Source organism: Ambystoma mexicanum, chromosome 10 (genome assembly GCF_040938575.1).
Source record: "Ambystoma mexicanum isolate Mex_15411 chromosome 10, UKY_AmexF1_1, whole genome shotgun sequence".
NCBI lineage: Eukaryota > Metazoa > Chordata > Amphibia > Caudata > Ambystomatidae > Ambystoma > Ambystoma mexicanum.
In genome coordinates, this window is record NC_090932.1 from 1,589,253,323 (window position 1) to 1,589,268,503 (window position 15,181).

The window sequence follows — 15,181 nt, forward strand, 5'->3', positions numbered from 1 at the left end:
TCTCTGGGTGGTGACACTTCCAACGATGGAGCAAATCGAATCATATTCAGATATCCATTATTTATTTTAGACAACTGATCATTTGTGCAGGTCTATTTAGATGAGCCGTTGACGCCTGCAGAAAGTTTATGTTCTTTTAAACAAAATAGAAAACCATACTAATGCAATTACTGTGTTTCAGGGAGTTGCTGAAGCGTCATCTTCAATAATATCATCAATGGAAGTCTATGCGGAGCCCGAGGTATGGATCTTGACAGTTCAATCTAACTAGATCAACAATGCGTGAACTATTGTCGTTTGAATGTTCTACACAATGCGTTCATTCGTGTTTTGCTATTGAGATGTACGTATGGGTATTGGTCCCCAAGTACATTTTGTGTTTTCAATATTATTATACATACTAATGAAAGTTCTATGTTTCAGGGAGTCGATGGAGCCTCAGTGAGTGATGGATGTGCTTATCATGAAAATATAGTCGTTGCAGCGCGAGAGGAAGTGGAGACATGCACACACGAGTCGGAGCAACAGCGTCCAGATGTTGAAGTTCGAGGCAAGAAAGTTTCAAAGAAAAGAAAGCAAAAGAAGGTTAGTGTCCTGTTCACTATATTATGTTGTCTTTCACTGTCAATAGTTCAATACTGTAAGTTGTGTTTAAACTGAACATCCCTTTTCTAATCTGTCCTCTAGTTGCGAGTGGGTGTAAGAACTAGATCTACACAGACAGTGAAGCGAACGAGAGATGTTGCTTGTCAAACCTTTTGGCAGGGACTTGAGACTGGAGATGCATCGTGCCAATGGGAAGAATATGAAGTGATTGACAACGGAGCTATACCACCACCAGCCATTGATAGTGAATGTCCTCCTGGTAGTTTGGATGCAGTCGGAGATCAATTCACAGAATCCACACCCGCAAAAAATAAGAGCGCGCAAAAGTTGAAGACATTGTTTTTTTCTCCCATCTCCGGACAAGGAACAGTTGTTGCAGTGGAAGAGAATGACATGGACGACAATGAAACACCATCAATATCACTCAGCATAGCGGAAGACGATATCAGAGATTGTACCTTTCATGCGAGTGACATGTCCTCAACGTTACAGGCCGAACCAGCTGGGATGCAGAGTGACAGTATAAGGAAAGAGGCCAAATTCATTGTATTCGATAGCTGTTTGATGGATATTATTATGATGATGAAATGTGGGCATTCGGTTGGTGGGGAAGTATGTGGGGAGCCATTGATTAATGTGACTCGTGCAATTCGAGGCACTAACCTTAAAATACATGCCACCTGTACACAATATCATCCGTTCGCATGGTCTGCACAACCCATGCTGGGGCAACTGCCAGCAGGCAATCTACTTTGTGCAGCGGCCGCACTTTTTAGTGGTTCAAGTTTTAAAAAGTTACAGTATTTCTTTCAGTTTGTGGGAATCCATTTCATTGCGAAAACTCAGTTCTACAAATACCAAACCGATTATCTATTTCCAGCCATCAGCGAAGCTTGGAGAATGGAAAAAATGTCAATGGAAAGTACATTCGCGGGCAAACGCTTCAGGCTAGCCGGTGATGGACAGTGCGACAGCCCAGGATTTTCAGCCAAGTACTGCACCTACCACTTTCAGGACATGGAAAGTAAGAAAATTGTGAGTTCGGTGGTCGTGCAGGTGTCACAAAGTACATCCTCAGTGGCCATGGAGAAAGTTGGCTTTGTAGCATCATTGCAAGAACTACAATCGCGGGGAATGGTGATCGACCTGATAGCCACGGACAGACACGTTTCAATTGCCAAGACAATGAGAGAACAGTACAAAAATATAAATCACCAATTTGACGTTTGGCATCTTGCAAAATCAATCAATAAAAAATTGTCGGCTGCAGGTAAAAAAAAAGAATTGCAAGGTATTTCACAGTGGTCCAGGTCAATCAGCAACCATCTTTGGTGGAGCTCAAAAACATGTGAAGGGTCGTTGGAAATTCTACTGGAAAAATGGCGGTCAGTAATGTTGCACTGTAGCAACGTACATCGATGGTCGACAAATGAACATTTCCACAAAAGTGAACATGGCCATTTGTCCACAGAGGAGGCACGGAAGAAGAAGTGGTTGATTCCTTCATCACCCACTCACAAGGCCATTGAAAAGATTGTATTTGATAAAACTATAACAAGAGATTTGAGGGGACTCACGGAATTCTGCCACACAGGAGATTTGGAGGTGTTCCACAATATGTGCCTAAAGTACAGGCCCAAAAGATTGCATTTTGGCATGGAAGGCATGATAAATCGGACTCTTCTAGCGGTCTTGGCACATAACCATAATGTTGGCCGTCAACAAAGTAGGACGACCGGAACTTTAGGGACGCTTCGCTACAATAAGGCCTTCACTAAAAGAAGTAAACAATGGGTGATCAAACCAGTGTTTGAGGATATGCAATATGAGTTTATTGAGAGACTTATCGTAGATGTCCTCGATAGGCACATACATGGAGTGGTGAACGAACCTATGCAGGGGACAACTGCATTGCCACCCAACATTGCCTCTGTTCCATGTCCACCTAAAGCAGAGCTCATTGAGAAATACACATCACGGTTTAAATGATTGTAATTTGATTGTCTGTTCTCTCGAGTCTCCTCATGTTGCAGGCCCAAACTAGAAATGTGTGCTCGCTCAAAGTGAAGGTCAGCTGCTTTGATGTTTTGCTCGGGTGGCGGAACGGCCCACGACCCAGTATAAGGTTCTATTGTGATTTGACCTTGACAGGCCGGGACCATCCCGAAAGACTAAGAAAAGATAATGAATAAAATTTCAGAAACGAAACGATGAGCCACGTTCATTAGAAGAAGTAACGTCGGCAAAGAAGGAGTGGTGTTTCGGGTCTGCCCTACACAGAGACACAATGGAAAATGCAAATATAATGTAAGTAACTTTTGATGAGTTTATACCGCAATTTCATTACTATACAGTGGCTTTAAAGACGGGTTCAGTTGTACTTGTTCGTTCTATGTGGCATATTGTTTTCTACCGCGCACTATCTTGAGGAGAAACATCTGCTTTTACTGAAGTACCTCAAAACCTTCCTCTTTGCTTCTGCTTTCTCTCTCCCTCTCCCCTGCTACAACTGGTCCACTGTCTGCGACCTCGGTCCTGGGCCCTTCCACTCTCCACCTGCACTGCCTCCCTGTCAACCCCTGCACTGGGGGACTGTCTCAGTATCCTACAGCCCCCCCCTTCCCAGCACTTGTTCTGCACTTACCTTGCACTTGCCACCAGCTGGCCCTATTTATTTATTATTTTATGCTACTTACCTTGTACTCCACTCCCCCCCCCTCCATGCCTCGCCACGCCTTTAAACACTTGTGTACACCCAGTAGCGCTGTCCTCGCTATGAAATGAATAATTTTAATAAGGATCTGATGGTGAGACTAATTTCATTTTTTATGTTTTTAGGTACATCATTCACTACTGTCTGTGTCACGAGTACCAGACACCGGCGGACGGCTTCTACAGCCGCCAGTTGCTTCTCCGCGTGAACAACGTTACCACCCTGACCATTTTATGGGACGATCGCCAAGTACAAGTATGCCCTTACGCGGTACTAACGGTTAGATGCAACATACCTACCGTTGTGGTGGCCTAGTGCCTCGTTGTTGGAACAGCCATGCGATTATCAGTGCGACCGAAGAGCTTATTTTTATCGTAAACCAACACCCTGTGTACTGCACACGAACATCGCTTCCCTCAATACGAACTTTTTGGAACATGAGCAAATAAAAATGCAAATCGCTGAATATTCTCTAAACATTTGATGTCAAATAAATGTACTTTACCACATTTACAATCTTGCGGTTTGATTTCAAAGTACAGTTTCATATTCCGAATTGTGGTGCGCTGTATTGTGAGCTGATCTGTGTTGATTTCCGGGGTCTGTGTGGAGTCTCGTAGAAGACGCCTGGGCGCGTTTGCCTACGCAGCTCAGTCACGTCACGGATAGAGGCGGGGAATATGAATGTTTTGATAAAGTCTGTTTCAGGGGCGGGGGATTTGATTTAGTGCCGCAAAGGCAGGTGAGCCAGGTCGATGGGGCGAAATGATAGGATTATCACAAAATGGAGGCTGATTTCGAGTGCGATAATGGGCGAAAAGTCGGGTAAGGTCCATAGGAAAGTTTCCTACGATCTACCGATTTATGCTTACAAACACATGGCCGACCCGTAGGGACAATAAAAAAAAAGTCCCGGAACTATCCTTTAAGTCGAACTTTTGGTAAGTAGAACATTTGGTAGTACCTATTTTAGAACTTTTAGTTGGGTAGGTCTTTTGGATTCGGTCTTTTTGGACGAAACCTAGCTTGCTCCAGACATTCATCTTCCTAGGAACGTTTCTCCAGGTTGTGGCCATGGCTAAAATGCTGGAGTGCTGAACTGGTTGAGCACTCATTGGCCACAGATCACCCGTGTGCTACATGGCTATGACGGCCACTGTCCATTCCCCGTCCTAGAGTACGTTCTGATGCCCACCTTCCTGCCCATGTCTGACATGCTTTTTACTATCATTCATAGGTCATTCATAAAGTTCCATCAGGCCCTTTTGTGATGTCATTGTATTTATCATATGTCACCTGATCCATGAAGTCTAATGTCATCTATTCCATGTCAAATGTCATGTCGTTCATGATGTTAAATGTCAGGCCATCCATGATGTTACGTGATATCACTCAATCACATGATGTTCCGCATAGCATAAATTATAGATGGAACTAGTACGGCAGTCCTGAAAAGTGGTGAGTCTTCCATGGGGTAGTATTCTGTCGACACGTAGCTCAACCTAAAAGTCACATGGCCAAAGCCTGCTTCTCACCTCACAACTTATCCAAAATTCCTTGAGTCCTGGATCTCAAGCGCCTCTTGGACACAAAGGGACATCCTCCTCCTTCACTCGGGTGCCCCAACCACAAACTTTCAAACACTGTTGGAAAACGTTAGTGCACTTGTCTCCTAAAATTGTCCACGCTGCTAAATCGTAAGACTTCACCCTAGAGCAGAGCCACCTTTGCAAGCTCCATTGCTAGAATCTGTCAGCAGCTGTCTATGGCCCTTGGGCAAGCCAAGCCTTGCGTCCCTCCTCAAGGTTTTGGCAGAGTACAGCACGCTCTTCTTCTGTCTTATCGATGGAGTCTTATCGATGGAGGCAACGCTATTCTCGATGGTGTTCCGAATTCTTATCTGCCCATTGCTCTTCAGCTAGGTACACGCCATAGAAACACTCACATACAGAAATAAGTGGCATGTGTGATGTCATTCACATGTGTGACATCGCCCATAAACTTATATGATATCATTCATGTCTGTGTGCATGTGCTAGAGTGTATGAAGCGCAAAACTAGCTGTAAAGCAATGGAGTGACGTACAACAATGGGGACCGTAATAGAGTATATCACTATGGAAAGATTTGGGAGGTTGGGCTGTTTAAGGTACACTTTGAGGGTCATGGAGAAAGGGAGTGCAGGGGTCATTATGAACTGCACTATTGATTCATGATATTGCGTCATCCCTAACGCCATGTGCCAGATCACCCCTTGTGTCATACTGCATATCATTCATAATGTCCTGCCATTCACATCAATATTATGGTGGGTTTGAAAAAAAGCAAGACAAGGACTTTCTACCTGTAATGAAATACTAGAAAAGGCCATTTCAGCTAAAAAGCCGTACACGTACAGAGCCACGGACGGCCCCTCTCTGAAAGTCCCCCTAGAGCTCAGAGCCACAGAGCAATGCACTGTGGGTATGCACATTATCTGAAAAGCTTGCTTTTTGTCTCCTATAAGGACATTGTCACTGTCCTGAAGGGCAATTTTATTATATACATAGCCTTCTTACCCCAAGACTGACAGCTCCCCAGGTCTCAACAGCCAATCACATACACGTTTCCCCCACAGTGGGGATTGTCAGTGCAGTGTGTGTTCACATCCTGTGGGTGGTCGTCACATGCTTGAGAGATATCAGTCTTGGCTTGATAAAGCTGTGTATAACACAGCACTGCCCTATAAGACTCTGACAATTTCATCATAAGGGGAAAAAAGAAGTTTTTTCAGCTAACGTGCACACCCATAGTGCATTGCTCTGTGGCTGAGGTGAACTTCCCTTGGTGGCTACTAGGTGGCGCTGTGAGTATGCGGCTTATGGGCTGAAATGGCCTATTCTTCTATCATAATCTCATGTCATCCATTTCATGGGTGATGTCATCCATGTCACGTGTGATGCCATTGATATCTGTGAAGTCATTTACAATGTTAGGGGACGTCTATCATGATGTCACCCATCCCCGTCAAGTTTGATGTCATCCATGCATCTCATGTGTGATGTCATCCATCATGGTATGTGATGTCACATGTAAGGGTTGATGCCATGAACATAATGTCATATGTGATATGATGCAGTAGTCATAAGGCTGCATTGACTCTGAACTCTTTGAGTGGGCTAACTTGTGTGCACGTATGTACACCCCAAAGAGTGGTCATTTTGCCTTTACGTCATTATGTATGTTCGGTCCTAATTTGGGTGTAGGTGCTTGAATATTCTGTGTGCCCCATGTTAGGTTATAGCAGGTTACTACTATTTCAGGGCCTTTCCCTATTTTTTATTCTTGGCATTGGGGGAGGGGAAATGGTGGTGATAGGTACTTTAGGAGTGCTCTGCCTGTCCTAGCTTTTCTATACTAAATGTTGCTTTAAACCTTTTTGGGGTCTAATTTATATTTGTTTTATTTTGGTTGCATGGGTTTAATAGTTTTTTGGAAAGCTGCCCCGGGTTGCGCATGAATCCACAATGGCAGATACAGAAAAAATAGAGACCTCACAAAAGCCGAAGAGGCCTGAAAGCTAAAGAGTGCCCCTTCGATCCAAGTATCGATCGGTATCCCGTGGGAATCGCGGCTGCGTTAAGCATTCTGGCGCGCTGTACTTGAGTGGACCGCGCACCACTGCCAGTATCTCGCTTTCTGTGAATCAGCGCGCGGGGTAGTTTTCACTGGTATGGAGAGGCCCTGAGTGTCCACCTCCCAGAGGAATAAGGAAAAAGCTATTGATCACAGTAAAGATGGAGGACATTTAATCAAAGATCAAAGGCAATTAGCAAGAGAGTCCCGGATCTCAGGCTTGCTTGCCTGGCTGTGTCCTGTTGGCGTGCGGCCCTCTGCGGCATTGTCGCGCAGCAGTACTGAGGTCCTTTCCTCTATAGATTCTGGAGAGCCCTGCCAAATCCCTATCAGAAGCTTGCTCTGTGACCCTGACTCTGGTCACACGCAACATACAGGCACAGACTTTTCCAGGAGTAAATAGGGCCTATTCCTGGAAAAAGTTGAAACCTATGCCGGAAAGTTAAGCCCATGTATGTAATAGTAGGCAGACATCAGGCACTACAACAACTGCACAAGTGGGCATTCCCAGAGATTTGTTTGGGAATTGTGGGTGTGTCAAGGGGGAGTGTGAACCCAAAACAGGTACACACTCACAAAAGAGCAGCTTTGTGTATATTCAGAGTTTGCTGCCAAGCATGTGTGGGCATGCTTTGTTACACCTGCCCCTTCTAGGAGTATATGGAGTATTAATGCAAAAGTGGGCAAATGTCTAATGTTTGTGGAGCGAGATGAGTAATGCTGCTGTAAAAATTATTTATTTTGGAGTTTGCAAAAAAAAGTTTGAACGTTTTGGGCAAAGTTTTTTTTTTCCTAGAGTTCCTATGCTAGTGTACGTTTTTCAAAGGATGCCAGCTGTGAGGATGCAGAAATTATCTAAGCCAACGCATGTGAATCGCAAGCATGTGACAAGGGTGGGTTCTGCGACCTGCGGCTCTCCTGGTGTTCTGGTCTGACGCTCCATTACCCTGCACCATTTCCTATGCTGGCTGGAGCTTCTGGGAGTTGTAGTCCAAGACCTCTGGAGAACACAAATTAGCGAGGACCTGGTAGGGAAACACAGGCAGTGCAAGTCAGGTGCTGAGGACCTCGCCCCAAGGGCCTAGGTGTTCTTTGTATGTGTTATGGCATGTTTTGACGCACATTCCATATGTAGGCAATCTCGTTCATATAGGAGGGCCACGGGTGATTTGAGGGTTCTATTTCCTCATAACTACCTGGGTTCTCCCACCCACATTGGCATTACAGCTACCGTCAACCAGACGTTTGGATTCGGGCTCCAATCACAGTAACATCACTAAATAACAGGGATTCTAGTCAGGGACGTTATTTCACCAAAATGCCGGGGGTAACGGAAGTAAGATCACATGACCTATGACCTCTGATGACATCACAGAAAGTGATGTCATATGACCCCACCCTGAAGTGACATCCCGGGAAGCAATGGAACACGACCGTTTACCCCTTGACAACATCACATAGCATTGTTTCTAAGTACACTATAAAAAAATTTGGTTACAATATCACTGTAACGTGATATCCATTTCATACAAGAATGGATCACCATATGTATCGGCAGAAAAAACATGCTATAACTGCAACCTGCGAAAAGCAAAATACATAGTCCGAAATGGATGCTCATTCTACTCTAAATGCTTTTTGGAGGATTTTGTCTGCATTATGAATTTGAGGTGTTTAAGAACAGACTAAATCAGTGACTCACCCCCTGAAGTGTTCCTGAAATAAACCTTTAATGTGTCTAGCAATTATTGTATAGAATTCCAGAAAGACACATTTTTTCTTATTCCTATTCTTTCTTATTTAGGGTCACTGCTGGAAGTGTTACACGCGTGGAACCCCCTGTTTTTATAAGAAGCCTGAACAAGAAAGCCAGCCACTCCAGAAACAGCGAAAGCCCATATATATTTCATCAGGCTATGAGAATCTAATGTGCATGTTATGTCATCTTGCATCTTGTATAGCGCCTCCTGTCATAGTTCATGTCAGAGAGGCAAAGGCGGGGTATGATAGAACATTCAGTAGTGGAAGGGAGGAGGAAAGTCAGATAGATGGTTGGGATGAGGGCAGGGATAGATAAGGTGCTCAGGGAGGCATGAGAAGGAAACGGTAGAAGAGCAATGTGCCAGGGGGCATGTCTGGAATGTACTCACTGCATGGTGAGCTTGGGCATGTTAAAGCCATGCCCAAGAAAACACAGGCACCAAAGCCCTTTGCTTTACTTCCTGATGGCCATGCTGTGGAATTAGTTGTTTGACTTAGCTACCTGTTGCTGTCTGGGACAGTGGGAATGAGGTTGCCCACCCATCCTTTCATGGATTTGGCTCCTAAGAGGAACGATGCACTCTCTTTAATGATTGCTCAGGATAAGGGGAAGATATAGTGGTGCAGCACAAGTCCTTTTGGCACCTGAGGGTACATTTGAAATGAAAGCCCTGCCACTAGGCATTCCCTGCACCGTATGCTTCCGCGGACAAAGAGAGAAATCCAGGCCAGCGGTCCTGAACCGGCACAAAAAAGGTTTCAACCCCGGAGAAACAGAAGGAGGGAGCTGAAACTAGTAACGACCTTGAAAACTACACTTGTGAACGCAACGTTGAAGTCCAGGAAGTTACGAATAGGGATGACCTATATGCTGAATCGAACTACGAATCCCTCCAACTTAAAAAGGAGGATCGCGAAAATAGGTCCCGCAGGAAGCACGTGCGCCTCCGGGGAATTCCCATGCACAATGCTGGCGGCGACGTAAAGTCTTTTGTTGAAGACCTCTTTAGCAGTTCGTTTTTAGGTTGCCTTATGAAGCCGATATGGAACTGGACAGAACACATGGGGGGTTTGCCAACCACCAGCAGCAACATAAGCTGACTCCAAAAGACTCTTACTCAAGTTCACAACTGAAGCATACAAGATGAGATCCTGTCGGCAGATAGTCAGACACCATTTCAGACATGCTCCCGTACAAGATAAAAGATGAGATCCTGTCCGCAGATCATCAGACACCAGAAATGCATTTCAGACATGCTCCTGTACAAGATAAAAGATGAGATCCTGTCCGCAGATCCTGTCCACAGATCGTCAGACACCAGAAATGCATTTCAGACATGCTCCCATACAAGATTAAAGATGAGATCCTGTCCGCAGATCGTCAGACACCAGAAATGCATTTCAGACATGCTCCTGTACAAGATAAAAGATGAGATCCTGTCCGCAGATCCTGTCCGCAGATCCTGTCCACAGATCATGCTCCCATACAAGATTAAAGATGAGATCCTGTCCGCAGATCGTCAGACACCAGAAATGCATTTCAGACATGCTCCCGTACAAGATAAAAGATGAGATCCTGTCCGCAGATCCTGTCCGCAGATCCTGTCCACAGATCGTCAGACACCAGAAATGCATTTCAGACATGCTCCTGTACAAGATAAAAGATGCGATCCTGTCCGCAGATCGTCAGACACCAGAAATGCATTTCAGACATGCTCCCGTACAAATTTTTCAAGACCATGCGCCATCCTCGCTACCTTCAAAAAGGGAGTACTCTACAGGCTCTGACGTCATGGCTACACCGCCGAGGTTTGTGAGATCGCTGGGGCTTTTCTTGTTAGCCTCTACTTTACCTTCGAGGGGAAACAATAGCATGTCTCCACCATGGAATATTCTGGCAAGTTGATGAATCCACATAACCATGAGATCGTCCCTGACCTTGCGCGGGAAATTTGCTGAAACCCTATAAGACCTTCAGCTCACTCTACACTGGGTCTAGGATGGGGCAGGGGTAGAGGTCAGAGGAAGACAGTGGGGGAGTCCAATACAATCTAACACAGTCAATGGCGTCACTTGAGTGGTTCTTGCTGTGTTTCTCTGGGCTCTAAGAATATCACCCTGCTTCCTGCTCACTGCATAGCCAGCAAGACAGCTCAGCAGACGGTATGGTAGCTCAGTGGGTTTAGTGCTCGCTGCTGTGATTTATGTGTGATCTGCAGGTTGCAGGTTCGAATCCCTGTACAGCCAACTCGGCCTTTCATTCTTCCGAGGTTGATAAATGAGTACCAATCTCGGTTGGGATGATGTATGTACATATGTTCTATGTACAGCGCTTAGGCGTAACTGCTATATAAATAAACAAATCATCATTACTTTGTGATTTTCCTGTGCTCTAGGTAGCCTGAATTTGGCAGATGTTTAATATTAGCGTAGCGGGGTCTGGCCTGGGCCTATCTAGATATACCCCTCACAAAATATTATGAGGGACTGTCAAATAAGTCCCTGGTTGTTCTGGGTCTCTTTATTTAGTGGGAGTTGGGATTCGTTATGAGCGAGTTTGTTTAGAAGGATCTGGTGGGAGCTGGGATTCGTTATGAGGGAGTTTGTTTAGAAGGATCTGATGGGAGTTGGGATCTGATGGGAGTTGGGATTCGTTATGAGGGAGTTTGTTTAGAAGGATCTGATGGGAGTTGGTATTCGTTATGAGTGAGTTTGTTTGGAAGGATCTGGTGGGAGTTGGGATTCGTTATGTGGGAGTTTGTTTGGAAGGATCTGGTGGGTGTTGTGATTCGTTATGAGGGAGTTTGTTTAGAAGGATCTGGTGGGAGATGGGATTCGTTATGTGGGAGTTTGTTTGGAAGGATCTGGTAGGAGTTGGGATTCGTTATGAGGGAGTTTGTTTAGAAGGATCTCGCTTATCTTGTACTGGTACACTTTAACATTGGTTGGAGTTAAGGTGTCGGGACTCCCTCTCTCCTGCGCACCTGCTTGTTGCTTGTTGCTTGTTGCTAGATCTACCAGCAGCCTTAATCCTGGTTTGTCTAGGGACCAACTCCAAAGTTCCTGTTTGGTTAAAAGCTTTGTGGGGATGACAAATCCGTGGATTGGTTTGGCGCTGGTTGGATATGTTAGTCCATAGTGTCACAGTTTGTGCGAGTTGGTTAAATCAATGATCACGTCTATTGTTTTGTCATTACAAACGTTATTTATTTGTTGGTTGGTTGGCACCAAAAAGAACATCATTGTATTAATGAATGACAATTTTTTGACATGGTGAAAAACAACACATCCGATGCGCGTTTCAACCTTAGTCTTTTTCAAGGCCAATTAAGTTTGCAAGGTGAATTCCGGAAAGTTGTGAGCTCACCATAGGTTTTGACATGATATGATGTGGCATTTGTAACGCGCCAGTACCCAAGTGTTTCAAGGAGTGAGGGTTAGGGACATTCCTTTGCCTCTAGCTGAGAAAAAGAAGAAAGAGGTTGCCATCTTCCTCGCCAACCAGATCCCCTTGTTAAATTGGCCATCCCTTGAGAGACCCCAAGGGAGGGTCATTTTGCTGAAAGTCTAAATATATGGTCACATGACGAGCATCGATATGCTCCTATTGATAAAAAGGATGCCTTCTAAGCTCAATTGCTTCCCATTGCTGTGACTTTCATAGATGGAGAGGGGCATTCTAGGGGGGCAATTTCTACCTAGTCCCGGACCACTCGATGAACAAGACACTCCCTTTTGCTTTTAAGAATACCCTCATTTTGGCTCGTCTCTTGCGGGAATCTGGGTCGATTGAGGACCAGCGATATCTCCATCCTGGGGAGAGGGATAACGCCCACTTTTCATTCGCTCGAAAAGGATCCGTCCATATTGATCTTTAGTTGGCCTCTTCCTCGTTAATTCCTTCGATTTTCAATAATTTGTGGATCACTGTCCCGTTTGACTAGACATGAGGATAGTGCTCCATATCGCCCCCCAAGCCACTCCTCCTGGAGTCTCTATGATCCCAACTTGAAAGATCACATATTCAGGAATGAGATCACCTTGTCGACAGATAAGTTGTTCAGGGAAAATCTGGCCCTTGGTTGTCGATACAGTGATATGGGACGCAATGAAATCTGTAATTGGAGGCAATATGGAGTAGGGCAGCTGTGTATGTTGAGGTTAAGAATCCAAACATACTGGATTGCATGTAGTGCTATGGTCAGCTAGAGCCTCTTTGGAGGCCAATGTGACTGGGGTAACGTCCCAATCCCTATTAAGAACTAGGCACTATTACTATGCCAATGGTAACAAAGCCAGTCGTTTATTGGCACACAAACTGTGCCTTACTAAAGCTAGGAATCAGACAATCTCCTTATTGGACAGTGGGGGGAATCTTCATTAAGGGGCGAATAAGAGAGATCCACATCAAATTGGTTGGCTCTCCATTATCTTCACTGGATATAGTCCCTCAACGTAAGATCAGCTCACCGTTCCCATCTTTCAGTACATGGACAGGTCTGACCTGTAAACGCCCATTACCAAAGAAGAGGCGGAGCTTACTGTACACTCTCTCCACAGTCCTTTTCCATAAAACTATTCAGGGTGTTTCACTAGGTTCTTGTACCTCTTTGTTCAATTATTTCTACAGTTCCATATAGTAACTAAAATCAATGGCGGAATCCACTAGCACCTTAATTTTCAAGCATGAGACACCTGCCACTGATTGTAGTCCCTATCGCCCAATAGCTCTACTGAATGTCCCGGGAGGATAGCTCAACGACAACCTGCTCGCCTTGGGAAACAAGACGACTCGAAGCAACACAGGTTTGAATCCCAGGTCCGTGCTTAGAAACCTCTGGGTATTAAGCAGGTTATAAATACGCAACTAAGAGAAACATGTTCCTGTAACAGCGCCTCGATGCCCGTGGGCTGTGTGAGCGCTTTAGAAATGCAAATAAATAAATAAATTATTGTGGATGCTAACATTCACTCAGAGGTTTTGGTTCCGCGTTAAATGACGCTGTTACCTTCCATTGTACACCCAGGCCAAATGGACTGTATTGTTGAACACAATGCCCCTGATAATATCGGAAGAGCCTGAGATCTGAATGAGTTGGGGGCTGGATCCAGGGGAGCTATGGATACCAATAAGGCATTCGATACAGTGGACTGGGCACACAGAAGGGAGACTTTGATGGGATTTGCCTTTGGCATGATATTACCTAACGATGGCTTTGCTACCTTTAGCTGTCTACGGGAATTTGCGTGAACTGTGTTTTGTCATCTCCCATCCTAATCACAAGAGGTACATGACAGGGACGTCCTATCTCGCTTTTGATATTTGCTTTGTCAATGGAGCCCCTTGCAGAGAATTCACCTAAGGGTGATATCGAAGGCGTACAAACCCCTTTGAGGGAACATACGATGTCTCTATATGCCAAGCACATTCCTTCATGCCACTCCCATCTAAATATTCATATACAATATATTCTTAAAATAAATAATTATAGTTACCCCAGTGAGTCTGCATCCTCCTTCGACACTACAGCATGTCGACTATCCAGAATCTTTGAATGAGGGGACCTTAATGGACCTCCTTCCACTAGCTGGAAAGAGGTATAGCAGAGTGTTAACCCCCCCTCCACCCCTACCAGCTTTCTCTTCCTTTCATGATTCCCAGACATAGGACGTGAGGGGGAGCTCCCATTCTGTCCACCACTCAATTCTGCTCTCATGATGGGATAAAGCTCTAAACATGTGGAGAATCTCATCGACTTCTGATTCCGTTTTCACTGGTTTTGGGTCTCCTGGAGTACTTTTCAATCTTGAGATGAGGGTGGACTACGATCAATCATTCCATTGTTTAATGGTACCACCACACTGTCTTTAGAAGCATGCAAAGCTCATTCTGCGGTCGACGAAACCGAACGATTTTGGTATTAACTACTACGTCACAGGATCTCGAATCCTGGAATCCGGAATCTGAGCATTAGATAAATTACTCCCCTGGATTTTCTTTTCGAAGATGTAATCCTTAAGGGGCCAGCTTCAAAAGTGTACAGATTTTTAGACCGAGAAGACACTAAGGAGTAATGTCCCTACACATTCCAATGGGAAAAGGTGCTGGATTGCGTCGGTAACGCATCTGCAATAAAACCTATAGATCTTTCAGATTTATCACTAATAAAGAAAGCATTTACAAGGTCATTCTGGGATGGCATATTCCACCTTGGCACCTTGATAAAATCTATTTTACTGGACCAATTTTTGAGATATTTTAATGTCTGTCAATTGTTTATAGATTATTGTGGTGACTTTCACGCAACGCAACCGCTGCTGATGAAACATGAGTGTTGGGACTGGTCCGTGGGGAGATATTGATTTTGTTATTATAAGATTTTTATTGATTTTTCATAGCATTGAAATCAAACATTCCAACAAAAAGCAACAATCAGTAAGATCCGCTGACAATCCCGCCTCACCGATCCCTGTTTTGTGGTGCATG

At 44.7% G+C, this 15,181-nt stretch overlaps 1 protein-coding gene across 1 annotated transcript in view; it reads right to left on the reverse strand.

The window, feature by feature from the left end:
• Positions 1-15,181, reverse strand: part of LOC138492638 (carbonic anhydrase 15-like) — a 110,072-nt gene that overhangs the window by 60,212 nt on the left and 34,679 nt on the right. The window lies entirely within an intron of this gene.